Genomic DNA, 27,409 nt, shown 5'->3' with positions numbered 1-27,409 from the left:
CCCAAGAAATTTTTCCATGGTAACAGCAGGTTTAATCAAAACTTATTAGTTTAGATTTGGAAAGAAGTTGTATACAGGCCAAAGATGGGTGGCATAAAACAGAATAGTATAAATTGATGTAAATGACACTGTTGTCTGTTACAAAATAGTAATAGCTCCACCCAGTATCTTCTAAACAACCTAATTAACAGGATTTTTATCATGAACATAGGAAATAAATACATTTATAACCATATAATGTGCATATATTATTACTATATACATATATACAATGCCATAAGTATACAGATATTTTATATAGCAAACTGTAGACTAGGGCCAGTCGTTGCCCTAACTGTCTTATAGTTTACCACAGACAAAGCAAGGGACTGCATTTCAGGTCCAGAGACCAATATAGGGCCCAATGTTGCAAGGTGCCTATTGGACTTAACTCCTACTTCTGTCACTAGGGTCTCTGTGATAGGACTGCAGATTGCTTGAAGTGGCTGATATAGGCTGTGTGAAGAAGACAGCAGTGATAACTCGTGTCCCTGGAGCTCTGGAGATTTTAGAGGATGGGAGCTTGCCCTGCTGGAAGAGCTGATAACAAATGTCTCTGATAATTGGATGGCTCAGAGAGCATAGTTGCCACTGTTTGAGGTATACATGGAATGGGAAAAAAGGTGATGTCACTGAGTCTGGAGAAGCAGCAAAGTTTTGAGAATGCTCCCCCTATCTTGTGCAGCATGGGATGCAGAAAAGAAAGGGAGACAGGGTAGCAGTTGATGTTACTACTACATAACCTGGCTGGCCACCAGCAGTTGGAGACCCTGGGTTAGAGGCAGACAAAGCGCATGGGTGGCAGAAGGATGGGAGGGGGAGAAAGATAGGTGCTCTGCATATGGAGCAAGAGATTCAGCTGGGGGTGTGGAGGTTGTTGGCTCAAGGCTGGGAATAGGGAGAGGGGTCTGGCAATTTACATCTCTCTCACTGGTCACCAGAGGTAGATGCTCCCAAAACCAGCCTGACCATGCCGGTGCCTACTTGCTCCATGGACTGATGCTGGGTGCTGCAGCTCCAGCCCCCTAGGTTCCATTCATCTCTACCTGCCAGTATGTGCAGGCAGTTTACAGGGAACATTAGTTCCCAGGGTGCATAGGAGAACAACGCTTGGCATGGAAATACAGATCAGCACACAACATTTCTATTGCGGGGGCACTAGCCCCCACAGCTTCCCCAGCTCCACCAGCCCTGCACTGGGCCACTGCTCTCCATAGGTGTATGAGAGCAAGAGAGAAAATAAATATACATTTCTTTCTTCAGATATATCTTCCTACTTTGTTATCCAGTAAGTGCTAACAAAGTGATCTATTTGATCCATTTAGAATGGGCAGATTTGTTCATTTTTATTTTTAGTACCCAAGAAGGACCCCAATCTAGCAGTTGTAATTATGACTCTCCATGTGACATTTCTGCTTGGGAAGCTGCATAACAAACAGCAGCTTCATGACTTTTGCCAGTGAGGCCTAAAGAGGAAACAAAACAATACAATAAAATAAAGTAAAAAAATAAAAATAAGCAATGATGAAAAACATCTTTGCCTGCCATGTTGCTAAGTGAAAACCTTGAATCGTGGGTTATTAGTAAAAAAAATGACAAACAGTTAATAGTGTAACATCTGGATCAAATGAACAAATGCACAGCCAACATCAATTTGTGTGAGGGTTTAAGTGAAGTAATTCATCTGTACTTTAACAAAGGCTTTTTTTCCACATGAAGAAGTGGGCAGTCGTTCATTTGGACTTGACTTTTAAATTGTTTCAGTTAAACTGACCAATATTTTCCTACGTTACTTTGCTTAAAAAAAGTGGGGTGCCGCTTGGCTATTAATATATACAAGTCTCCAGTCACTCACATTTTATATATAAAGTCATGTATTAATATATATATATATATGTATTACACATACAGCAATCAATAACATTAATGGCATAAAATGAGAGTAATATGGTGGTGAATTAGGACCACAAAATACCCTTAGGTTGGGATTTTTAGAGCCGACTAAATTGCCCAATTCCCATTGATTTAGCTGGGTGCCTAACTCTCTTAAGCATCTTTGAAAAATAACCCATTGAAAGCCAATACTTACCTAAAGGAGGAACAAGATGTTGTTCCCATCTGTTCTAAGAGAATCCAAGATAAAGGTTTTCAGCTAATGTCCACAGCTTTCAGTTGGCAGGTTTTCGAACAATTAATTTCATCACTGAATTCCATCTTATCTGGCCACATTTTGTTGCACATATGTCAATACATACAAGAAGGCCTGTTCTGGTACACTTACTGAAGAAAGTCTCTGTCTGATGGTTAGCCCGATCTCTGGCTACTGACTATAGTCTTAATACTGCAAACATTTAAGCACATGTAGTAAGGTGAGGAGTCTCATAGACTTCTGTGGAACTACTGGCATCCTTAAAGTGAAACATGTGTGTAAGTGGAACCCATGATTCTAATTCTCTCTAACTGTGTTTCAACTCTTCAAATCCTACATCTAATGGTCTGCTTTTCTTTTGTTGATTTTGTTATACAGGCTACAATTCTTTAAAAAGAGCTTCTGAATTAGTCTAGCATCACTGCTAAGCAGCACATAGCAGAATATTGTGGAATTATTCTAATTAATTTTGGATTTGCAGCTAAATATAGCAATAGGTGACATAATTTAATATATCAGAAGGGTAGCCGTGTTAGCCTGGATCTGTAAAAGCGGCAAAGAGTCCTGTGGCACTTTATAGGCTAACAGACATATTGGAGCATAAGCCATTTCACCTCTAATGGTCCTTTGAAATTTGTAACCACTTATGCTTAACAATTTGTTCCACCTTGTATTTAGCAGGGACACTCTGAGTAAGTCTGCCAGACCTGAAGAAGAGCTCTGTGGAAGCGCTAAAGCTTGTCTCTCTCACCAATAGAAGCTGGTCCAAGTTGCTTCTCACCCCCCTGATCTCTCTAATAAGTTCATGAAACATTTCAGTGTTGCCAAATCTGCATTTTTCACCAAAAAAACTTTAAGCCAAAAAGCCACCCACTTCTATTTGTGAGGCTTTATTATCTAACATGTCATTTTTATCCCTGATAAAATCAGTGAAGTTACATTAGGTCTGAATTGGGATCAGTATATGCATGGCCGGATTTCTAATTAGACACAGTAGGCACTTGCCTAGAGGCACCTAAAAGTGGGTTAAAAATTTCATTTTCTACAGAAAACACAAAAGTCATCTGTACGCGGGTGGGTGCTGAAGATGCTGTGCCTGGGGCCGCGTAAGGTATAAATCCAGCCCTTAGCTTATGTACAATACTTTGAAAATGCAAAGCACGCTCAGTGGCAAATATTTCTCTTATTGCTGATGTTATTATCATCATCATCAATTTCTATATTCCAAAGGTAATTAGATATTCATAATAGTTCTCATAATATGTGTAAAAGCAGGAGGTGGGGAGAATGTAAGAGTAAAATGTGCCTTTCACAAAGAATCTCTTTTTCTTTACAGAAAAGGAGAATGTATATATGAAAACTTGAAACCAGCCAAAAATAATTCTTTTGAAGCTGGAGGTGAGTTGTGTATTTTATGAAACTTCAAAAGGCAATAAATGTAAGAAAAAAAGGTGTGAAGAAAAACAGTGAGTGCCTTGAAAAATATTAATGTATCATCTATCATGAACTAACTCTTTGAAATTATATATTTTTTCCTAATATAGTTTTTATAATTAGGTTTATCTGAATTATTGCCTCAGGAAAATATATGAAACAATAATGAAATGGCAGTGACATATTAAAATTTAGTTCAATGAATTTTAACAGTTATATATTTAATCATAGCCTTAGTCTTCATAAAATTATTTAATTTCCATTTAAATCTCTAATACAAAGTAAAACCCTTGAAGCAATCCAATTATCGAGAATTGCACTGAGTCAAATAAAGATGAATTTTGTCCCGAGAGGAAGAGTAATGAAGAAGTCACAAATTGCTGAACACTAACACTGTCAGCTAATTTCTAATCTGAAATTAATATATTTTGGAATTGCATAAAAAGGCAAAAGATTATTGACAGAGTTTTCACTTAACCCTAAAGCAGTTTATTAGATCTTAAACTGTCTAAATCTTGAAAATAAACAAATTAAAATTTAGATTTCATTGGTACCGTATCTACCATACATACCAACAAATATCCAGGTGGATTAATGTTTATATTTTTGACCCTTTCATCTGGCCATACAATGAACTGCTGTATATTCATCCAACTCTGAGTATATAATACATAATAGGTTACTTAGGTACTTAATCGTGTAGCCATTGAAGTCATGGAAATTAGGTTATTGATTTAAATGAGCTAGATTATCACCAGCACTCTAGTATGAAACCTTAAGAAAGGACTTCAGGGTTTCCTGTCCCATCAAGAGATAGCAATTTGAAGAAAATGAGGCTTCCAATCACCCCAAATGGATGGTGACTGGTGTTATCTGCCTGAAGAGCTGCACCTCTGAATGGGTCTGCTTTCACTCATTTGATCCCAGCAGCACAGTATCTTCACTGTCAGTCACCAACAGCTGTTCAGCAGTGGCCCCTGGAGGAGTTTGGAATTGTTTTAAGCAATATCTTCTCCAAGTGGAATATTTTCCTTGATATCCATGTGCTTTTCAGAGGAGAGTAATGCGGAGATCAGTATGAACCACCTTCCATGATCCCAAAGCTCCTGAGAGCTTCCATAGAAGCTTACTACAGATGAGTTGTAGAGGAAGTACACTCCCACTATCAATGGTCTGAAAGTATCCAGAAAGGATTTTCCAGCAGATAAGGCTAGAACATCACATCCTGTTTATCTGTGCTCGGTACAAGACTTGTGGAAGGGAACTGTGACTGTAGCAGTCTTTACGCTCACCTGCATTTGGGGCCAGGATGACACCTAGCCAGTCCCCACCTCCAGTTAGAGCAGCCTCCTGGCTGTGAATACTATTTACTGTTAATCAGACCACATTTTGTACTTAAAAACTTAGCTAATCTGGGGTAAATCTCCCTCCCCCATCACTGGAATGAAAACAAACATCATTATTTTTGTTTTCTAACCATCCCTAATAGTTTGCCAAAGCAGGGCAGAGCCTAGCATTTTTTGAAAAACCCAGTTGACCAGAATTGTCTGTTGTGGATTTGATACTAAACACAAGATAGAAGAGTTTTTAATCTTTGGGGTAAATTTAAGGAATTCCTTAATCTGCCATCTGACAAGAAACCTTTCCATTCAAGAAGGAATGAAAAGGAAGATGATAAAGAAAGAAGCTGGAGTTAGGAAAACCTAGTAAATCATCCAATCCATCTCCCTGATAATGCAGGATGGCTCCCTACTGTGCCAGTACAGCTCCCTGGTCACTTTATGCCCTGGGAATATAATTCTAGTAGAATCCCATAAAAAAATGCCTTTTGTATTTCTTTTGCTTGCATATACAAAAAAAAGACTTAAAAATACTTATAGGGTTGAGACCATTTAATGTATATCAAGTTACAGCAGGAATAATGATTTTAATGCTAGTTTATGGCTCCCTGAATGTATAGTCTTATAAGGTAATCTTTAACTGTAGTATCTTTAATAAAAATCCAAAATAATCATCTTCATGGATGTTAAAATTTATAAATGACAGCTATTTCTGCAATGCCAGTGAACAGGAACAATGTTTCAATGTGGATATAGTCTTAATATAGATCAATAGGGTACACGAGAATCTGTAACTTCTGTCATGCATTGTTTAAATGGAATACGTTAGTAGCTCATGACTCAAAAAGGTACACACAACCTTTTTATTAAAATGATTTCCATGTGTGGGATGGGATCTGATACAATAAATATTGTTTAATAAGAATGATATAAAGTTTTCAGTGTAAAAATGGGAGATGTTTTAGGTCTTAAAAAGTTTTGGCTTAGAATTTTCTATAAAAGATTAGCATTAAAAACTAAGACTAGAAACACATGTCCAAATTTTGGTTACTTTTGCTTTTAATTCAGCAACTATCACTAAAGCATAAGAATGTCTTCTAAGGGCAAGCAATTGCAATTACTCTGAAGAAAAAACAAATGTTTAATGTATTATATTCTTGAAAAGCAAGATAAACTTGTTGATGTTAAACCTATATATAATATTTAAAGAGTTGCAATAACGAGATCATGTAGGGCCATTAATCCTAGAACCAGAGCTCTTTGCTTCATTGGAGTTATGCCAATTTACACCAGCTGAGGATCTGGCTCCTCATCTCCTCCTCATATAATATATCATTGATAGTTGAATTACAGTGTTAAACTTAAGACTTCTATTTATTTTTACTGCAAGCAGAGCTCTGTTGTTCAAACAGTATGGCATATGTGCACCGAAGTGAACTGATAACTGGGCTCAGTAGTCACTTTTCGGCGGGTGACAAACCATAGGAGAAAAGTCTGAATGTCTGGTAGTTAAGAACTCGGAGGTGGATTTGGGGAGACTCAGGACCAGAAGGGCTATTGGGGGTCAGTGTATAAGGAGTAACTGCATGGCTGGAAGCCATGCTTGAGTCTCATGCTTGAGACTTTGATGCTTGTAGGCAGATTATTGGTGTCAGAGCTCTGTGGCCACGTGTACACTACCAAGTTTACAGTGACACAGCTGTACCGATACAGCTGTGCCACTGTAAGATCGCTTATGTAGCTGCAATATGCTGATGGGAATGAGTTCTCGTGTCAACATAGTAAAACCAGCTCAAAGTCTCCTGCCGAGATATTGCTGTTCTCACCAGCTCTTATGCCAGAAAAAGTTATGTCGCTCAGGGGTATGTTTTTTTCACACCCGAGTGACAAAATTTTTGCTAACATAAGTGCGAGTGTAGACTTAGCCTGAGCCATAGCAGAACAGTATTTAGGCATCCAAAGTTTAAGGCAGATGGTAACAGAATCCCTTATCGGCCTGGGTAACCCCCAAAATATCTTAGTAGGGAGAGGGGTTTTTTTGGTCTGACTGCTTAAATACACACTATCAAATATGACAAAAGGTATCAGGTGGTAAAAGGAATAGTTAATGAAATGTGGATCCTTCACTGACTGGCCACAAATCTGAATGTGGACAAAAAAAGCCAGAGTAGCGCAATATTTTTTTCTAATATTTCAATTGCCTGTGTAAAATGATTTCATTTCCTAGTTAAAATGACCATCACCTGGTTCAGCTGGAACAGAATCACATCTTCATATACTGTTCCAGGGTGCCAGGAACTTCACTCAAGACACCTGAAATGTCTTAGTTTTCCATTTCATCAGTCAGTTTTTTTCCCCCTTTAAACTACAAAACATTTGCTCAATATATATCACTACACCGAGTGGAATTTGCTCTTCACTTATCAGTAACAAACAAATATTATATCATGACGTAGAACAATTCTGTTTGGCTGTCTCTGTAATGTTATATTCAGAAGTATGAAATTGAAGATTTCCACGATTTGGAGAGTTCATCAGTGAGTTATATAATGTCCTCAATCTCTCCACTTACACTAAGAGCAGTTTAGGCGATCCTAAGAATGTACTCTGGTGGCCAGCTCATGCTGAAGCCCATGCTGTTGTTACCTGTGTTGGCTAGATTAAAGCTAGAGTGGATATGATGACCTGCGCTACACATTTTTACTTGCAGTGTAGAGATACTTTATGGGGTTAGGTAAGGAAAGCCTTTAGCACTTAACTCACTTGATTACTCCCTAAATGACCCACTTTCACTGTTATGGGTTTTGGGGCTTTACTATGCCCTTGGTTAATTTACAGAATATAGAAATGGATAGAAATTTTCTATTTTATATGCTCATCTATGATCATCTAAAAGCTACAGATGAGAAGTATTTGTAGTCGATCAAAGCTTTTCTATAGCTTATTGACTTTACAGTGCAGGACTGTGTCAAATGATAGATTATATAAGCCTCTGATAGCCCAATTAGCGTTGGCATTAAGAAAACTTTGGATAAGAGTTATAAAATAATAATTTTCCACAGACAATTTATTTACCTTTAAGTACTGCACATTTTTGAAAAGGTAGATTATGGAGAACATAAATTTTTGAAGGTCATTAAAAAAAAGCTTATAACAAAACTGTTATTCAAGTCAGAGCAACAGGCTAGGTTTTGAGTTAACTTAAAGACACCAGGACAATATTTTCCCTAATTACATTTAATAGAGCTCTTAAAATCTCTAACTGTGTTTTTTAATAAGTGAATTTTACCATTTCACATTTTATGGTTTTAATCCAACAAGGGCAGCTAGGAATAATTATAGCGGCGCCATTCATTGCATTTAGTTCAGGGTTTCTATTTTCTCTACCTTGGTCATAAAAGCTGACATTTGAGGGGTTAAGTTTGGTACATAAACTCTTTGCCTTGGATCACGTACTTTTTATAGGGCTGGATTCTGTGATCTGTATTCATGCTCAATAGTATCTTACTCTATGGATCATCTTACTGATTTCAATGGAATTAATTCCAAAGTAAAGAACTACTCAGTATAAACAAGATTAGCAGAATCTGGTCATTAATTATGTGCAGTCCAATTTGCCACCCATACTCATATTGAGTATATATCTTATTTTGCGCCAGACTGTAATACCTTACTCCTGTGGCCTTATCTTATATCTTATACCATGAATGGTCCTACTGAAGTGAATGGGGATACTTCAGTAAAGCACTATGCAACATGAGCAAGGGTATCTGCTCTTACCCTTAGAGTCTGGCCCTATATTTCTTGGTCTTTTTTTTAATTATTAAAAGAGTTACATTTCCTCTACCCCTTCCCCATATTTTTAAGGCTATTCAAAAGAATTTTTAATTTTTAAAATGGCATGTTTGTTGACAATTAATTTGCAATGTGCACTGGTCCCATTTCATACTTTTTGTAGGAAACTGCAAACATTGGACTGTTTGGGTTTTTTTTAAACTTCTTAATAGATTTATGATGCTGACGTGCAATAACATTTGTATACCATACAAATCAGTATCAGGGTACAGTATATTGGGAATTATCCCCTAAATCAATCATATTGAATTTAAAAAAAGAAAAAGAACAAAACAGAAAAAGGAACAGAATTTACCCATGTGAAATACTAACATGAAAATTTTGGCCATGATTTTAAAGGGCTATAGTCATAGAATCATGGGACTGGAAGGGACCTTCAGAGGTCATCTAGTTCAGTCTCCTGCACTCATGGCAGCACTAAGTATTATCTATACCATTCTTAGCAGGTGTTTGTCTAACCTGCTCTTAAAAATCTCCAATGATGGAGATTCCACAACCTCCCTAGGCAATATATTCCAGTGCTTAACCACCCTGACAGTTTTTCCTATGTTGTCACAATCTAACTAATGCACTATCAGGTCCAATGCTGGATCTGGCAATTCAGCAAGAAGGAAGGATGTACTGGTGGAAGGAAAGGAAAGGCAAAATACAGTGAGGTACAGGACAAGGGACAGCTACATCAGCTATAGGAGTCTGAGAGAAAATTAGTCAGGAAAGAATAGCCATATTAAAAAAGAAAAAACTGTGGATCCTAATGTACAACGAAGAGCCTTTGGTGCAAAGAAAAGAGCTCTGGCTCCTTTTTCTCTAGAACAGCACATTCTGTTTTCTAGCCTTTTTCTGTAGCCTTGAGAATGGTGGTGTTTCCTCTTTTTCTAGCTAAAACTAATGGGATTTCTCTAACACATTCATCAGTATAATATTTGGTTTTTCAACAGTTTTTGTTTGATTCTTTGAAAGTTGGTAACGTGTAAAGATGTCAACTAACAGTTTGAGACTTCATGGGGAAGATGAAATTGTAATTGTACAAATTTATATAGTGGGGGGTGATCTCCGCCCCCTGGGGTTTCTTGGCAAGTACACTGTACAATACAATGGCAACAGTGGAGAGAGAACTCTGAAATCTCTTCCCAAGCATACGGTTTCAACACAGAAAAACACCTTTACAACAACCTCATTTTTGTTTCACCCTGCCTGCTGTCCAAAACAAATATTATCCACTTGTTTTTTATAGAGTGTGAGCTTTAACTTGTTCTTTATGGTGCAGCATAGAGAGAGTGAGAGAGGATGAGAGCGAGAGGATGTGCGCTAGTGGTTTATCTAGTCCAACCCCCTACAAATAGCATGTTACTTAGCATATATTTTTCAGTGATTTATCTAGATAAATGGAATAATTTGTGAACAACATTCTTGTTCCTCTTGCCCAGATTCATTACAGTCCATGCTTAGAAGAATTAGAATAGCTTATTCAGCTAGTCTCCTAAACAAGACAATTTTGATCGTCTCCTGGCCTTGTACAATTTGTTGCTGGGTACTCCCAAGTAATATAAATGAATAAAGTTGTGGCCTAATTAAACCACATCCATGGTCTCCTGTCAGCATGTATGGACAACAGAAGGATTCCTTTAGCATTTACAGCTATACAAAAGGCTAACCTCTTAGGATTTGTCTATAAACAGAGGTAGCACTTATTGAACTTAAATGGGTTTAGTTAAATGGATGCAACTTTTCTGTGTTAACTCTTCTATGATCATTTAGAACTAGTTGTATCACCTTAGTTAAACCAATGTGTCAGGTTTAAACCAATATAAGGGAGTCCACACCAACTGTTGCACTGATTAAGTAAACTGGTATGAAACCATACCTTTAGTTATATCGGTGCAACTTTGTGTTTATATCAGGCCTCAGAATTGGCTTCCCTACATCATCCGGCATCAGAGACATTATATGAGTAAGTACAAGGAAAAGCTTTTGTAAAGGAAAACTAGACTAAAAGTCTACTTTAAAGTTATTCTTCAAGTCTATAAAGGAAGGGTTTTTAAAGCATTCTGAAAAAGAGGACAATTTTAATCAACAAATCAGAAGTCAAGAAGTCAATCTATGCAAGAAGAACCTCAGTGCCACATAAAGAGGCCTCCCCACCCCTTTCCATAATCCTGATTATGGATCTGTTGCCACAGACTGACATTAGTTCAATGTGCGATTATCACTGGTGTTTACAAACTGAGAGACAATGGGATTTCCTGACGGATTGAATTATCTTCACATAGTCTGGCACCTCTAGCAGCATATACTCCAGAAAATATTGTAAAACAGAAAGCGTTTTCCAAAGCACCATGTGTTTTTTAATAAAAGAGCAAAAGAGTTATTACAAACAAAGTATTTTATAAAATATAATGGTTTGTGTGGTGTTTATTTTTAAATATGTCCTAATTTTCCCATAAGCCCCATTGAGTGTTACTTATCTGCTCCCGCTGAGGCAGACAGGCAGTGAGATTTTTCCTCCTCCACCCCCTACCTGTCAATTACTCTTTGTTGAGCATGGTGTCATGCAGCATTAGGGAAAGTAGGTTCTTATAGTTTAATTTTCTCTTTTTCTAGGCTGCTGTGCTATGACATTTACAAACTAGTGTGCACCATCACTTGCCCTTTGTGTAGCCCCCAACATAAATCCCATGGCCAACATGAATTATAAATTGTTTTGCTGGGTGATACATTTTTGGTTCATGACCAAAGAAGTATAGAAGTAATTATGTGCAGTAGGATTGGCACAGTTTTGCTTTGTTTTTTTTTAAACAATTTAAAGCACTTCTTTCTTCATTTAGTCCACTGTTCCCCTATTAAAACGTATATAAAATTTAATATTCCTTGCTCCCACATCCATTGAAGCTTTTTGAATGTTTTGGAGTCCAACTACCAAGAAACCTACTCTCTCCAGAGATCAGCTTATGTGCTCTCACTAACAGTCCTTAGATACTGTCACGGCTAACCTGGTGGCTGAACTTTGTGACTTTGTCCTCACCCATAACTATTTCACATTTGGTGACAATGTATACCTTCAAATCAGCGGCTCTGCGATGGGTACCCGCATGGCCCCACAGTATGCCACTCTCATCAGGCCCTTCGTTACCAGCACTCCCAGCTATCTTCGAGACACCACTGACTTCCTGAGGAAACTACAGTCCATTGGTGATCTTCCTAAAAACACCATCCTAGCCACTATGGATGTAGAAGCCCTCTACACCAACATTCCACACAAAGATGGACTACAAGCCGTCAGGAACAGTATCCCCGATACTGTCACGGCTAACCTGGTGGCTGAACTTTGTGACTTTGTCCTGACCCATAACTATTTCACATTTGGTGACAATGTATACCTTCAAATCAGCGGCACTGCGATGGGTACCCACATGGCCCCACAGTATGCCAACATTTTTATGGCTGACTTAGAACAACGCTTCCTCAGCTCTCGTCCCCTAATGCCCCTACTGTACTTGCGCTACATTGATGACATCTTCATCATCTGGACCCATGGAAAAGAAGCTCTTGAGGAATTCCACCATGATTTCAACAATTTCCATCCCACCATCAACCTCAGCCTGGACCAGTCCACACAAGAGATCCACTTCCTGGACACTACGGTGCTAATAAGCGATGGTCACATAAACACCACCCTATATCGGAAACCTACTGACCGCTATTCCTACCTACATGCCTCTAGCTTTCATCCAGATCATACCACTCGATCCAATGTCTACAGCCAAGCGCTACGATATAACCGCATTTGCTCCAACTCCTCAGACAGAGACAAACACCTACAAGATCTCTATCATGCATTCCTACAACTACAATACCCACCTGCTGAAGTGAAGAAACAGATTGACAGAGCCAGAAGAGTACCCAGAAGTCACCTACTACAGGACAGGCCCAACAAAGAAAACAACAGAACGCCACTAGCCATCACCTTCAGCCCCCAACTAAAACCTCTCCAACGCATCATCAAGGATCTACAACCTATCCTGAAGGACGACCCATCACTCTCACAGATCTTGGGAGACAGGCCAGTCCTTGCTTACAGACAGCCCCCCAATCTGAAGCAAATACTCACCAGCAACCACACACCACACAACAGAACCACTAACCCAGGAACCTATCCTTGCAACAAAGCCTGTTGCCAACTCTGTCCACATATCTATTCAGGGGATACCATCATAGGGCCTAATCACATCAGCCACAATAGCAGAGGCTCGTTCACCTGCGCATCTACCAATGTGACATATGCCATCATGTGCCAGCAATGCCCCTCTGCCATGTACATTGGCCAAACTGGACAGTCTCTACGTAAAAGAATGAATGGATACAAATCAGACGTCAAGAATTGTAACATTCAAAAACCAGTTGGAGAACACTTCAATCTCTCTGGTCACTCGATTACAGACCTAAGAGTGGCTATCCTTCAACAAAAAAGCTTCAAAAACAGACTCCAACGAGAGACTGCTGAATTGGAATTAATTTGCAAACTGGATACAATTAACTTAGGCTTGAATAGAGACTGGGAATGGATGAGTCATTACACAAAGTAAAACTATTTCCCCATGGTATTTCTCCCCCCCCACCCCACCCCCCTCTGTTCCTCTGATATTCTTGTTAACTGCTGGAATTAGCCTACCTTGCTTGTCACCATGAAAGGTTTTCCTCCTTTCCGCCCCCTGCTGCTGGTGATGGCTTATCTTAAGTGATCACTCTCCTTACAGTGTGTATGATAAACCCATTGTTTCATGTTCTCTGTGTGTGTGTATATAAATCTCTCCTCTGTTTTTTCCACCAAATGCATCCGATGAAGTGAGCTGTAGCTCACGAAAGCTTATGCTCTAATAAATTTGTTAGTCTCTAAGGTGCCACAAGTACTCCTTTTCTTTTTGCGAATACAGACTAACATGGCTGCTACTCTGAAACCAGTCCTTAGATCTGTAAGTCTGGGGGGCTGAAGGCATTTTCGATAGTGGGCTCACAAATCTTGATTTCACTTCCCTAATTGGGATGACAGAACCCCACAAGTTGAGCAGTAGGACACAGTTTTAACACCCAAGTTTTTCAATCGTGCTTTTGCCTAAGGGGTAAAGGCGTGTTCTATGTACAACGTTACTTGCATTGTTTAAGACTTCTCTGCATGCTCCCTAAGACAATGGTGATAAAAGCATGTTTGAATGCAATGCAGTCAATCAATCATTATCTTCTTTATAAAAACATATTTCTATCCTTCTAGGTTTTAAAATAGAAGTGGGGATTTATAATGAAATTGCTCCAAAATCTTTTAATGGCTATTATTGGTATTTCTATGTGGTATTGCATTCAGGCCCCACTTAGAGACTGGGGCTCAACTGCACTTCATATATATAAAATGAAAAAAGGCAGTCCCTGCCTCAAAGGGCTTATAAAGCTCAACAACAAGCAAAAAATAATCAAAACACTTGTCTTCCTTGTCAGACTAGAGCTGTTCTAAAAGAGGTGTAAACTCAAGACATAGCTGGTCCTTATGCTACCAATTTTTTTTTAAACACATTATATAGTTGCCCCCCAAGCGGAAAAATAATAAAATGTTTCACAAATAAAAAGCAAGGTACTGGTGCAGTGGTGCTTAGTTATTAAAACAAAGGGAAATTCTCCTTGGAAAATGAAGTACTAACATACAGTCTGAGCCCTGACTATTGTTTGAAAGATGCAGAAGCCGTTGTTTAACAAATGATTTTGCCCAAAGCCTTGGTGTGTCTACCAGGACACAATATTAAATAACAGTATAGTTGGGACTGTTATTAAAGTAGCATTAAATACACTTAAATACTAGACTTTTATTTGGGTTATATGCCTTCTTTCTTCTTGTAAATGTCTCCTGGAAAAGTCATTGCAGAATAAGAAGTAGTTTACATCTGACTCTTCTGATCCTACAATACTGGATCTAGTATGCTGGTCCAAACTTTAAACAGTATTACATTGAATGATTGAACCATTTCCCTTTCTACTTGCTTTATTAAGTTCAAGACATTCTTAAACAGCTCTTGTCCATTTCTGTTGCCAGGATATACACCAACCCGCACCCATGCTTAGCCAACAGATACAAACAACCTACTACTGAGATTTTTCTCCATTCAAGAAGCAGCTCAACTCCAACAGAGGAACTCAGAGTATGAATACAAAGGCCTGTTTAAGTGAGGTGTGCAAAATAACCATTACAAGGCCAGTACTATCACTAGAATATTTAGGACCAGCAACATTCATAAAATGATATTGCAAAATCATCACTCAAAACAGATGAAATATTAAACATATTTTCCTAAGTCTCAGGAATGCGTTCAAAATACAGTTTTAAATTGCTGTTCTATGGTGACCATTCAGTCAACACCACTCTCCAGCCCCATGAAACTACACCAAAGAGAATCTTTCATTTTCAGTGGAAAAAAATATTTCTAATTCCTCAGCTGTTATGAGATTAAAAGCCTTTTTCATGATTTGTTGTAATGATCTATAAATAAAAGGTTAATCTGCTGCTGCATAAAGCTCAGCACATTGATAAACGATCTGCTAACAATCTCCTATGACACCCATTTGGTATAAACAGACTCACCTTCTACAATAAGCTGTGACATACAGTCTGTCACCTAAAATCACAGAATTAATTTCTAGGATATGTTAACACAGGAAAACTCATGTGTAAAAGCTTTTTCAGAGTCAGAGCTACTGTGTGAAAACCAAGGATTCACTCACATTTACTCTGTTGTATAACTCCCTTACTTCAAGGCTCCTCATGTCATGGACACCCCAATCTAGTATGCTAATTAAGGTTCCCCTACTCTACCAAAGGCTACTCTGGTTTTGAATATACTTGGTTGTGTCATGCAAAATTCTTACATTAAGTGAGAAGTCCTTTAGGGAGGAGGTGTGGAGCTTCTTTGTATTCACAAATAACAGATCCCAGTCCTGGGCCCAGTCCTTCTCCCATTGAAATCAGTGCAAGTTACTGACTTCAATAGGATCAGGAACAAGCCCTTAATACTTTAGGGTCAGATCATGCTTAGGCACTATGCAGGTGTATGATGGAAGGTAGGGCTGCTTCCTCCTCCCCTTTGCATGGTCCATGTAAGGGCCAGGAAGAATTATATTCCCTGCAATCTGGGGTGCACAGGTCCTACTATGTCCTTATGTCTCCCAAGAGTGCATGGTACCCAAATGGGGAGGCAAGAAGGAAGAGAGGAAGTGGGGCCATGTCTCTGATCCCACCACAAGCAAGATGGGAGCTGCACAAAGGGATGTAGTAGCACATGTGCTGCCTGAAAAAGAATGCCTCTTGGTATGCTCCTTGGGGCGAAGCATTTGATATAAGGGCTGTGCCTACAAGTCACATTTCAGCCCTAAATAGGTGTTTGGAAGGGAATTTGTCAAATAAAAGTTTACTTGCAGTACTTTATTACCATTAACTTACTAGTAACTATGATTCAGCCTTCAGTTTTCTATCAAAAGGGGTGTCTTTTTTCCCTCTCAAAAACAATAGACAGCTTGGTAGCTTTCTCTACTCCCATATTGAAGCTATCCAGTGATTTGAATTTTACTCTTATTAACATTGTAGCTCCAGATTCTCCATTAATTTGCTTATACTGTTTGGTATCAGTTTTCCGTTTGATGACACAATAAAAGTCACATAATTAGGTAACAACAACTTAATGCACTAACTACATGCTTGTAAAACCACAAGAAATTTGTGTGACAGGTTTATTACTGATGCTTTACTAGTGTTTGCTTTCACTTCCCTTGGTTGTATTTTGACGCTTAAGAACACCAAAGGTGAAAACCTCACCTCATTGAAGTTAATGGCAAAACTTCCATTGACTTCAAGGAAGCCAGGACTGCACTTCAGCTTTTAGGTTCTGACGTGAAGGCATTACTAGAACATTGTCTGGCTATACTGAAAGAAGGACAGGAGCCATTTGACATGGGTTTAATCAGTCCGCAACTTTATTATTGGATGTCTGGGACTATCCAGAAGATAAAAGTGTACAGGGCAGGTAACCTCATGTTTTTCTGTAATTACCCAGGGGCTTTTACCAGCCTCCACCCTCCACCACCACTTTTTTTCATCCAAGTCCCTCCAGCAAATTTATTGCCAAGACCTTTCCATACCTAGGGGGGTTCCCACCAGCTCCCCCTCTTTTCCATCTAGGTCCCTCCAGCAAATCCATTGCCAGGTACTTATCATCCACCTCCCTCATAGGAGGGCTAAGGTGAGCTATAAGAATGGGGGGTTGGCTCCCTCCTGTACCAATCATAGGAGTCCCCAACCACCCCCCATTAATTCCTTTAATGAACACCTCTTTTTAATTCCCTTTCCAAGCCATTTATCTGGTCACTGTATATCTTTCCTATGGAGTACCTGGACATCCATCCTACACTTCAATAATGAATTGCAACATATAGCCTACTGCCCCTCATGCCATGCATGAACAGAGCCCTTCCTGAACCCACTGGAGGGAAGGCAAAAAAACCCCAACCGCACCCAAGTCCATATGAATCATAGAATCATAGAATCATAGAATATCAGGGTTGGAAGGGACCCCAGAAGGTCATCTAGTCCAACCCCCTGCTCAAAGCAGGACCAAGTCCCAGTTAAATCATCCCAGCTAGGGCTTTGTCAAGCCTGACCTTAAAAACCTCTAAGGAAGGAGATTCTACCACCTCCCTAGGTAACGCATTCCAGTGTTTCACCACCCTCTTAGTGAAAAAGTTTTTCCTAATATCCAATCTAAACCTCCCCCATTGCAACTTGAGACCATTACTCCTCGTTCTGTCATCTGCTACCATTGAGAACAGTCTAGAGCCATCCTCTTTGAAACCCCCTTTCAGGTAGTTGAAAGCAGCTATCAAATCCCCCCTCATTCTTCTCTTCTGCAGACTAAACAATCCCAGCTCCCTCAGCCTCTCCTCATAAGTCATGTGCTCTAGACCCCTAATCATTTTCGTTGCCCTTCGTTGTACTCTTTCCAATTTATCCACATCCTTCCTGTAGTGTGGGGCCCAAAACTGGACACAGTACTCCAGATGAGGCCTCACCAGTGTCGAATAGAGGGGAACGATCACGTCCCTCGATCTGCTCGCTATGCCCCTACTTATACAACCCAAAATGCCATTGGCCTTCTTGGCAACAAGGGCACACTGCTGACTCATATCCAGCTTCTCGTCCACTGTCACCCCTAGGTCCTTTTCCGCAGAACTGCTGCCGAGCCATTCGGTCCCTAGTCTGTAGCGGTGCATTGGATTCTTCCATCCTAAGTGCAGGACCCTGCATTTATCCTTATTGAACCTCATTAGATTTCTTTTGGCCCAATCCTCCAATTTGTCTAGGTCCTTCTGTATCCTATCCCTCCCCTCCAGCGTATCTACCACTCCTCCCAGTTTAGTATCATCCGCAAATTTGCTGAGAGTGCAATCCACACCATCCTCCAGATCATTTATGAAGATATTGAACAAAACGGGCCCCAGGACCGACCCCTAAATGGTGGTAAGGCAAAAATTCCTTTCCAGCCCCCCTAAAAAGGGGTGGCTACTGTAATGCCCACATAAGGTCTTGACCAAATCTGGTATTATACCACATAAAAGGGAGGGAGGGTGGGTAAAAGGGAGGCTCTCAGCCCAGGGCAGCACCTTTTAAACCCTCCTTTTAAGGAAGTGAGTCAGCAACCTTTTGCAGCAGTGTTCATCCCCCCCCCGACCCTCCAGCCATAAAGCACTGTTCCCTTCATTTGGCAATCCAGCCAAATACCCCCCTGCTTAAAGGTGCAGGGCAGTCATTCTCCAGTACATGCTGGTTTTATAATTTAGATATAATATAAAAATCAGCATGTTATAGATACATTATATATATACACAGCAAATTATATACACATATGCACACACACAAATATGTGTTTGCGCACATGTGTATATGACCAAAAAAATACATTAAAAACATTAAGGTTGCAAAGTCAAACACTCAGAAGTTGGTAAATGCAAGAATTAAGTTCACCTGTGCAACTTTTATTCGCTCCCCTTGTTCATATGCATTAAGATACATTATTTTAAATTAAATGATCTCATACAATTTTTTTCCACAGGATCATTTCCTGACTCAGTGCACAGTGGGGACAGTGCTCAATTAATGAATAGCTATTCAATATTTCATTTTATCCTCATTGTTCCACCCTTACTCATTATACAAACCCTGGTTGGAAGGCAGAATTATTTACTCCGCCATGGACTTTTCTATGCCACTCATAGCTATAGTATCTGAGTCCTTCGGAAACATTAATTAATTTGTCTTCAGAACCCCATATTACAGATGGGGAACTTGTTAGAATATGGATATTCAGACCTGCCTGTAAAGGCCTATACTTTAAGAACGTAGGTGTATTTTTATCACTTAGCTAGTTATAGAGGTATAAAACAAAGAATCAAAATCACAGTCCTCCTGTTTATTGGCCTTCTCTCACTACGATAGTCTGAGGCCATGTTCTTAGGCTAAGACCTTTGGCTAAGCAGCAGGAGCAGCCATAAGCTGGGAAGTATACGGTCACATCTTCACATCCCAAACCAGTCACAGTGAAATAAGGTAGTATTGGACTGTTAGGAAGACAATCCTGTCCTGATAGTGCCCATCACCACCAGATAAAGAAACAGATCTTAAAGAAAAGAAGAAAACTTAATCTGATAGCATCCTGTCTGGCAAGAAATCACTTATCAATGGTTGTGAAACCCTCATTTCTGTATTGTTTTATCTTCATAGCCCCCACTTTCTATTGTTAATCTGTCTGGTTCTTTAATTGTTTCTGTCTGCTGTATAATTAATTTTGCTAGGTGCAAGTTAATTAGGGTAGTGGGATATAATTGGTTAGAGAATTATGTTACAATATATTAGGATTGGTTAGTTAAATTTCAGTAAAAATGATTGGTTAAGGTATAGCTGAGAATATTACTATATAAACTGGGGTCAAACAGGAAGTGGAAGGGAAATTGGAATCATTGCTGGGGGGGCCGGGATCAGGAACAGGAACAGGGAATAGGGAATGGGGAACAGGGACACAGGCAAGGCTCTGCGGTGTCAGAGCTGGGAAGGGGGACATGGGGTAAATACTCTGCAGTGTCAGAGCTGGGAAGAGAACACTGGGGACAAACTCTATCAGCATAGAGAGATAAGCCTGACTAGTGTGAAGGGCTTCGGAATATGCTCGCTTGGAAACTAACCCCAATAAACATTGCATTGTCTGCACGTCGGACTTCTGGTCTTCAGCTTTCTGTCTAAGTGACAAGAACCAGGGCAGAGAGTGAAGGGAAAGCCCTCCAACAGTACTGAGCACAGAGAGATTTAGGTCTAAAGTATCCACTCATTTTGGGTGTCCAATATGGGAGGCCTAGCCTGATTTTTCGGAATACTAACTATTATTCTAACTAACTAACTTAAAGCACAGCTTCCATTGACTTCAGTTACAATTGTGAATGCTCAGCACTTCTGTAAACCAGACCTCAGTGTCTCAAGACACAGCAAAAACATATTTTTTCCAAACCGAACTGCTCTTGCTGATTTTTTTTAATTCACCCAGCATGGAAAATTTCAGCCCAAACAGTTCAAGTCTGCCAAAGGTATATGCAATTGAAAACAGGATCTTATAATGGAAAGTTAACTCTAGGAATTAATGACTGTGCCACCTATAATATTAGGTTTCAGAGTAGCAGCCGTGTTAGTCTGTATTCGCAAAAAGAAAAGGAGTACTTGTGGCACCTTAGAGACTAACAAATTTATTAGAGCATAAGCTTTCGTGAGCTACAGCTCACTTCATCGGATGCATTTGGTGGAAAAAACAGAGGAGAGATTTATATACACACACACAGAGAACATGAAACAATGGGTTTATCATACACACTGTAAGGAGAGTGATCACTTAAGATAAGCCATCACCAGCAGCAGGGGGCGGAAAGGAGGAAAACCTTTCATGGTGACAAGCAAGGTAGGCTAATTCCAGCAGTTAACAAGAATATCAGAGGAACAGTGAGGGGTGGGGTAGGAGGGAGAAATACCATGGGGAAATAGTTTTACTTTGTGTAATGACTCATCCATTCCCAGTCTCTATTCAAGCCTAAGTTAATTGTATCCAGTTTGCAAATTAATTCCAATTCAGCAGTCTCTCGTTGGAGTCTGTTTTTGAAGCTTTTTTGTTGAAGTATAGCCACTCTTAGGTCTATGATCGAGTGATCAGAGAGATTGAAGTGTTCTCCAACTGGTTTTTGAATGTTATAATTCTTGACGTCTGATTTGTGTCCATTCATTCTTTTACGTAGAGACTGTCCAGTTTGGCCAATGTACACGGCAGAGGGGCATTGCTGGCACATGATGGCATATATCACATTGGTAGATGCGCAGGTGAATGAGCCTCTGCTAGTGTGGCTGATGTGACTAGGCCCTCTGATGGTATCCCCTGAATAGATATGTGGACAGAGTTGGCAACGGGCTTTGTTGCAAGGATAGGTTCCTGGGTTAGTGGTTCTGTTGTGTGGTGTGTGGTTGCTGGTGAGTATTTGCTTCAGATTGGGGGGCTGTCTGTAAGCAAGGACTGGCCTGTCTCCCAAGATCTTTGAGAGTGATGGGTCATCCTTCAGGATAGGTTGTAGATCCTTGATGATGCGTTGGAGAGGTTTTAGTTGGGGGCTGAAGGTGATGGCTAGTGGCGTTCTGTTGTTTTCTTTGTTGGGCCTGTCCTGTAGTAGGTGACTTCTGGGTACTCTTCTGGCTCTGTCAGTCTGTTTCTTCACTTCAGCAGGTGGGTATTGTAGTTGTAGGAATGCATGATAGAGATCTTGTCGGTGTTTGTCTCTGTCTGAGGGGTTGGAGCAAATGCGGTTATATCGTAGCGCTTGGCTGTAGACAATGGATCGAGTGGTATGATCTGGATGAAAGCTAGAGGCATGTAGGTAGGAATAGCAGTCAGTAGGTTTCCGATATAGAGTGGTGTTTATGTGACCATCGCTTATTAGCACCGTAGTGTCCAGGAAGTGGATCTCTTGTGAGGACTGGTCCAGGCTGAGTTTGATGGTGGGATGGAAATTGTTGAAATCATGGTGGAATTCCTAATATTGTTCTTCCAATACCAGTGTTTTGCTTCTAACATCTATATGACCCCTCTGACACATGGCAGCAGAATTCCTCAGCTTTAGGTCAACTTCCCAGTGAAGGAGAAATCAGTGACATGGAGCATATACTAAGTGTATTCTGTGTGACTTGCTCTATTTATACATATTCACAAGTCATGGAACAGAGGCAGTCATAAACAGCATAAACATTCCAGAAATCTTAGCTCATACACCATTTCCTGGGTCCCAGGAAGGTATTCTGCCCCAACAATTAACTGTAGATAGAGAGATTAAGGCAGAGATTAAACTTTCAGCTATCTGCCAGAGTTACTCTCATAAGATGCTTGCATAACCAAGCAAACAATAATATTGCATTTCCTCAAACACTAAATACCTGCTCACACACTAGGACAAAGAAATTGTTTGACTGACCAGTCCTCAACTTCTACATACCACAACCCTTCATTATTCAATATCATCCTATATGATTTACACTACTTACCCAAACTTTTGCTTCAGTGGAACCACACATAGATGTAGGGAGCGGTCACATGGTTTTGTTAGAAGGATAAGGGCTTTACATTTGGAAAAACACTAGGAGAAAAAGAGAAGCATAATACTTCATCCTGACAGTCAATGGGAGTTAGGTGCCTAATTCACTGAAATGCTTATGAAAATTCCATCCCGAATGCTTCTCTCTCTCAGCCTTCATCTTCATCCCAGCAGGATGAAGTCCTTTCTTTGTATTTTAGATGTATTGATATAAGCTAGGTCTTTTCAGTTAAGCAAAAACTCCTACTTTCTACTTGAAAAGCCTGACAATATATGGACAATTTTATGCCATATGTTGTACATGAAAATATAAAAGATTGCACAATTTATCATCCCTAATATTTTAATCATAAGTAATGTAGATTACATTTTACAAGTTAATAATAATGCATAAGTCAATGCATTGCTCATGCTTCTCATACAAAAGGCCTCACAGCTGTTAATAGATTGTGAAGCATATGGCAGACCACAACCACTCAGGATAAATTAAACCCTTAGAGTTTTATTTTCCCATAGTATGTTTGTGTCAGAAGAATGATAACCTCCATCTAACTTTACAACCTGTTCTCTGAATTAAGTTATATGCATGCAGGTTCAATTTAAACAGGTCTACAGGACTACACAGACTGTACAGGTTTGTGAGCAGGATGAAGAAACACGGGGATTGCACAAGAAATGCAAATGTTTTGAATACTTTTACATTCTTCTTCTCCCTTCAAGGCCACCCTTATCCTCTTTTACCACTTCTTGATCTCTCCTATCTCTTAAACTAGTCCACATGTCATCCTACTATGTTTCTACAAGTCCTTTTTCTCCCCCTTTATTTAAACCATTAGGTTTCTGGACTATTGCCATGTATAGTAAATTGAAATGCATTTCATTTGCTCATTCGTCAACAGAAACATGACAACAGAAACATGACAAGTCACAGATGTACAAACACTGTAACTCTCTATATCCAGTTGGGAGAAGGGAAGGGTTGTAAATTTTTTGTTATTATTAGAAAACATAGCTCAGGTTAACTTAAGATGCTGAGGGAGGAGACTGTAATTATCTCTAAGTAGGTACAACATCCTGAGGGCTTTCAACCATTTAATATTCACTTTACACAGAAATGGTGTCCCAGATGGCTTAAAAATATTGCGAAATATTTTAGGACCCAAATACAGGGATGGACATTTTTAAAAGGGGGATTTAAAAACAAAACAAAACAAAATATAAACCTAATATACATTTAAAATCACAGTGGAAACTTTTTTTGTTTTCTATACATACTTCAGCAAAGTTTTGAAAATAGAAACCTAGCACCATTGTTGTCAGACATGAGACTCAGACAGTGATATTTACTACAGAGCAAACGGAACTTTACCATAGAGTGTGTGCCCTTGCTTATGCACAGAGTAAGCATAGCCTAAATAATGTACAATAAATTAGATTTTTTAAAATTTTCTCCATTTTAGTAGTCTAATATGATATATGCAGGTAAGGATTTATATGTGCGTGAGAAATGTGTGACTACTGACAAATGAAGACAGATCAAACCCCAATCAGCATGAGGCCCTATTATGACTGCCTTTTATTAACCTCCCACATACTTGCGGGGTTTGTCTTTTTTACACTTTGGCAACACTTGTACAGATTGTCATGCCATTAAAGTTCCACTGATTTGTACATTACATGTGTCTGTAGGTGGGTGAGGTTTCTACATTTAGCAGGCTGGATTTTCTTAAGTGGGAGTTAAGGACATCTAGGGTCCAGTTCCCCTCCCATTGAAGTCAACAGCAAATCTTCTACGGATGTCAATGGGAACAGGAGAGGGAGTTAACAGCACTTAGCACTTCCAGAAGCTGAATATAAAAGTACAGTATCTCTAGCCACAGTGTGGATTTAATTCACCATAATCTATTCCAGTTCTAGGTTATCAGATATTCATATCCCACGTTTAGAAGTTTTCAGCACTAAAGGACATCATGGAGGTTGCAGAATTTGAACACAATGTATCCTCCCCAAAATCTAATATAATACAGATGCTCATAACAGGTAACATACTTACTGATAATCAATTTCTAGATTTCCACTGAGCTAAAAATCTTTAAATTTCGTCATTTATTTCTGGCAACTGGGTATAGAAAATAAACCCAGATCTGAAATTTGACCACCTTACCAAAATGTTGTCATTTATTTATATTGGATTTCATCCTTTTGAGTTCCCTTTTGTGTATATTAAAGGGGTGACAATTAAGGCCTTCCTTTCAAGAAGTGAAGGTCATCTCACATCTCCAGTTCCATCTCTCCAAAAGTATATTTATTGAGTAACAAAAATTACATATCACCATTACAGGGTGCTGTTAAAGAGATGTATTTGCTCCTCAGCAGTTGTATGCTGCATTAGGGAGCATCTGATTTTGGGCTAATATTAAAGAATTAGTGGCAAAACACTGGTATAAGTAAAGTGACCTTAACCCACACATTTACCTCAGATGTTAAACAGACACAGTAATAACAGGCTCTTTTGATACAAATATAACCTATCTACCAGTTTCTCAGTGTTTTATAGACTTGTGAAATTATTTTGTTCCAGTTTTGCCATAAACTGGAAAATCATAAGCAACATTGGTTGTTGAATACCTGGTCATTTAAAAATATGAGCTAGATGGTTAAAAGTACTTTGTTTTTCACAGGCCCCTTTTTGATTCAAATAATAAAACTAAATGATGTCACAACATAAAAACTCAGAACTCACAAAAGGCAAATTTGTGTGCTTTGGTACTAGCTTAGCACTCAGGAGATGCAGGTTCAATTCCCTGCTCTTACCTTCAGGGCCAGACTATCCTTTTGTGGACCCCCATGGGCGCAATGGAGCATGGCACAGGGAGATTGTTCCCCGGACCAAGGGGCTGGCCAGAGGCAATGAGGCATGGCATGGCAGGGACAGCCCCACTCCATGAAACCAGCAGTTGCCAGAGGCACACTGGGCCCACCCAGCCCTGCGTTGCCAGTGTGCCTCTTCTCCTCGGGGGGGCCCATACCATGCCACACAGCCGCCCCCTAGAGCACCCACAGAAAAAAAAATTGTGGGTGCTGAGCACTCACCAGTGGCCCCACCAATCAACTCCTCCCCAGCGCCTCCCTCCTGCCCGCTGATCAGCTGTTCAGCGGTGGGCAGAAGGTGCTGGGGGGAGGGGAGGGAGCAGGGTCATGAAGGGGAGAAGCATAGTCAGAAAGAGGCAGAGCATGGGTGAGGCCTTAGAGGAAGGAGTGGAGTGGAGGCGGGGCCTGGAGCAGAGTGAGAGTCAAGCACCCCTGCGGAAATCGGAATGTTGGCACCTCTTCAACACCCCCCCGACTCCCTATGGCTCGCACCTCTTTAGACTCCCCCACAAATGCACAGCACCCTGCACAACACCACCCCTGCCCAGTGTCCCCCTGTCCACAGCCACCCAGCACCCCACACAGAACTACCACTTCCTAGTGCCCCAATACACACATCTTACCTGCCCCCTCACAGCCCAGCATCCCCTGCCCAAACCCTTCAGAGACTCATTCTCCCACGCCCTGCCTCCTGGTCGTACTTACCGGCCCTGCTGGGAGGCGACTGTGTCTGATGGGCTGAGCTGGCAGCGCAGCCAGGGCTGATCCCAGTGCAGGGAATCACTCCAGTCCTTTGGGAGTGGTGCAATCAGCTAGGTCAGGACCCACTTGCCAAGCCTGCCCCCACTATCCGTCCCGCCCGACTGGGCAGGCTTCTACACTTGTCCCAAGCAGCTCAGCTCCGGGGAGAAAGGTGGGGCCCCACAGGTGGTGGGAAGCAGAGATTGCCCAGAGCTGGAGGTGCACTGGGGTATGGCCAGGGGGCAGGATCTGGTGGATGGGGTCATGGGGCGGAGAGGAGCAACCAATGGTCAGGGAGGAGCTGGCAGGGTCTTCAGGTGCAGTGCAAGAGGAGCAGGCTGGGGCCCCTTTTGAGCATGGGCCCAGCTCCATGGCACCACTGGTGCCATTGTAAACCCAGCACTGCTTCCATTTAGTCTCTTTATGCCTTAGCTCTCCATCTGTAAAAAGGGAAGTGCTCTTATCCCGACCTTACAGGGGTGATGTGAGGACAAACATATTAAAGATTGTGAGGCACTCAGATACTATATCAATGAGGGTCCTATAAATACCTAAGAATGGCAGATAGATCGACTTTGATAATTAGGTCTGCCTGACAGTAATAGCTATCGGATGGGATTTTCAAAGGGCCCCTTAAGAGAGTTAGACACTAGAGCTGTGTGAATAACTGATTTTTCAATTATTCAGCCAAACAAGAAAAAATAATAAAAAAATTATTTCAGGTTGATGCAAACCTATTTTGTTTTTAATTTTAGAGTGAAACGTTTTTTAAAAATTCATTTTGGGTCTATGAGAGAGAGCTCAGAGGGCCAGGCATCCTAATGGTTAGAGCACCCAACTTCTAGCCCCTTACCTCTATGTCAGGGCAGTAGAGGTGTCTGTTCCTGACCTTAAGCGAAGGATCTTCAGCTTTCCACCCACATCTGGGTCTTAAGACCCAGGCCCTTCCTCTCCATCAGGTCCCAGCCCAGGGCCCTGTGGGAAGCAACAATGGCAGGGTATGCCCTGCAGCAAATCTAAATTGCTTCCCTGGGCTACTTCCTACCTATAGGCCCTTTCAGTTTGGGGCATGGCCCCTATAGCCCAAAACAACCAAAAGAATCCAAAGGTGCTGGGTCCTGCCCAACCTGTGAGTTTTCAAAGAGGATGGTGGTTGGAGAAAGCTCTCCCTGAAGGCCTTACCAGCTCTATAGTTCCTTCTCAGGCTCACTCATATGTCTAGCTTCCTAGAGAAGGATTCCTTTCTCCTGCAGCCTGTCCATCACCCTTTGCCTAGGCTTCT

General features: G+C 40.5%; 1 long non-coding RNA gene across 1 annotated transcript; it reads right to left on the bottom strand.

Moving 5' to 3' along the window:
• Positions 1-401: 401 nt before the first annotated feature.
• Positions 402-27,062, bottom strand: LOC122459824. Its single transcript, XR_006280770.1, has 3 exons — positions 26,981-27,062; positions 22,466-22,557; positions 402-579 (listed from the first exon to the last, which is right to left on the bottom strand). It is a non-coding gene; the product is annotated as an uncharacterized LOC122459824 (long non-coding RNA).
• Between the last annotated feature and the right edge of the window lie 347 nt (positions 27,063-27,409).

This window comes from Dermochelys coriacea, chromosome 4, assembly GCF_009764565.3.
Source record: "Dermochelys coriacea isolate rDerCor1 chromosome 4, rDerCor1.pri.v4, whole genome shotgun sequence".
Classification (NCBI taxonomy): domain Eukaryota; kingdom Metazoa; phylum Chordata; order Testudines; family Dermochelyidae; genus Dermochelys; species Dermochelys coriacea.
Note: the sequence above shows the minus strand (reverse complement) of the source record. Positions and strands in the feature narration are given on the sequence as shown.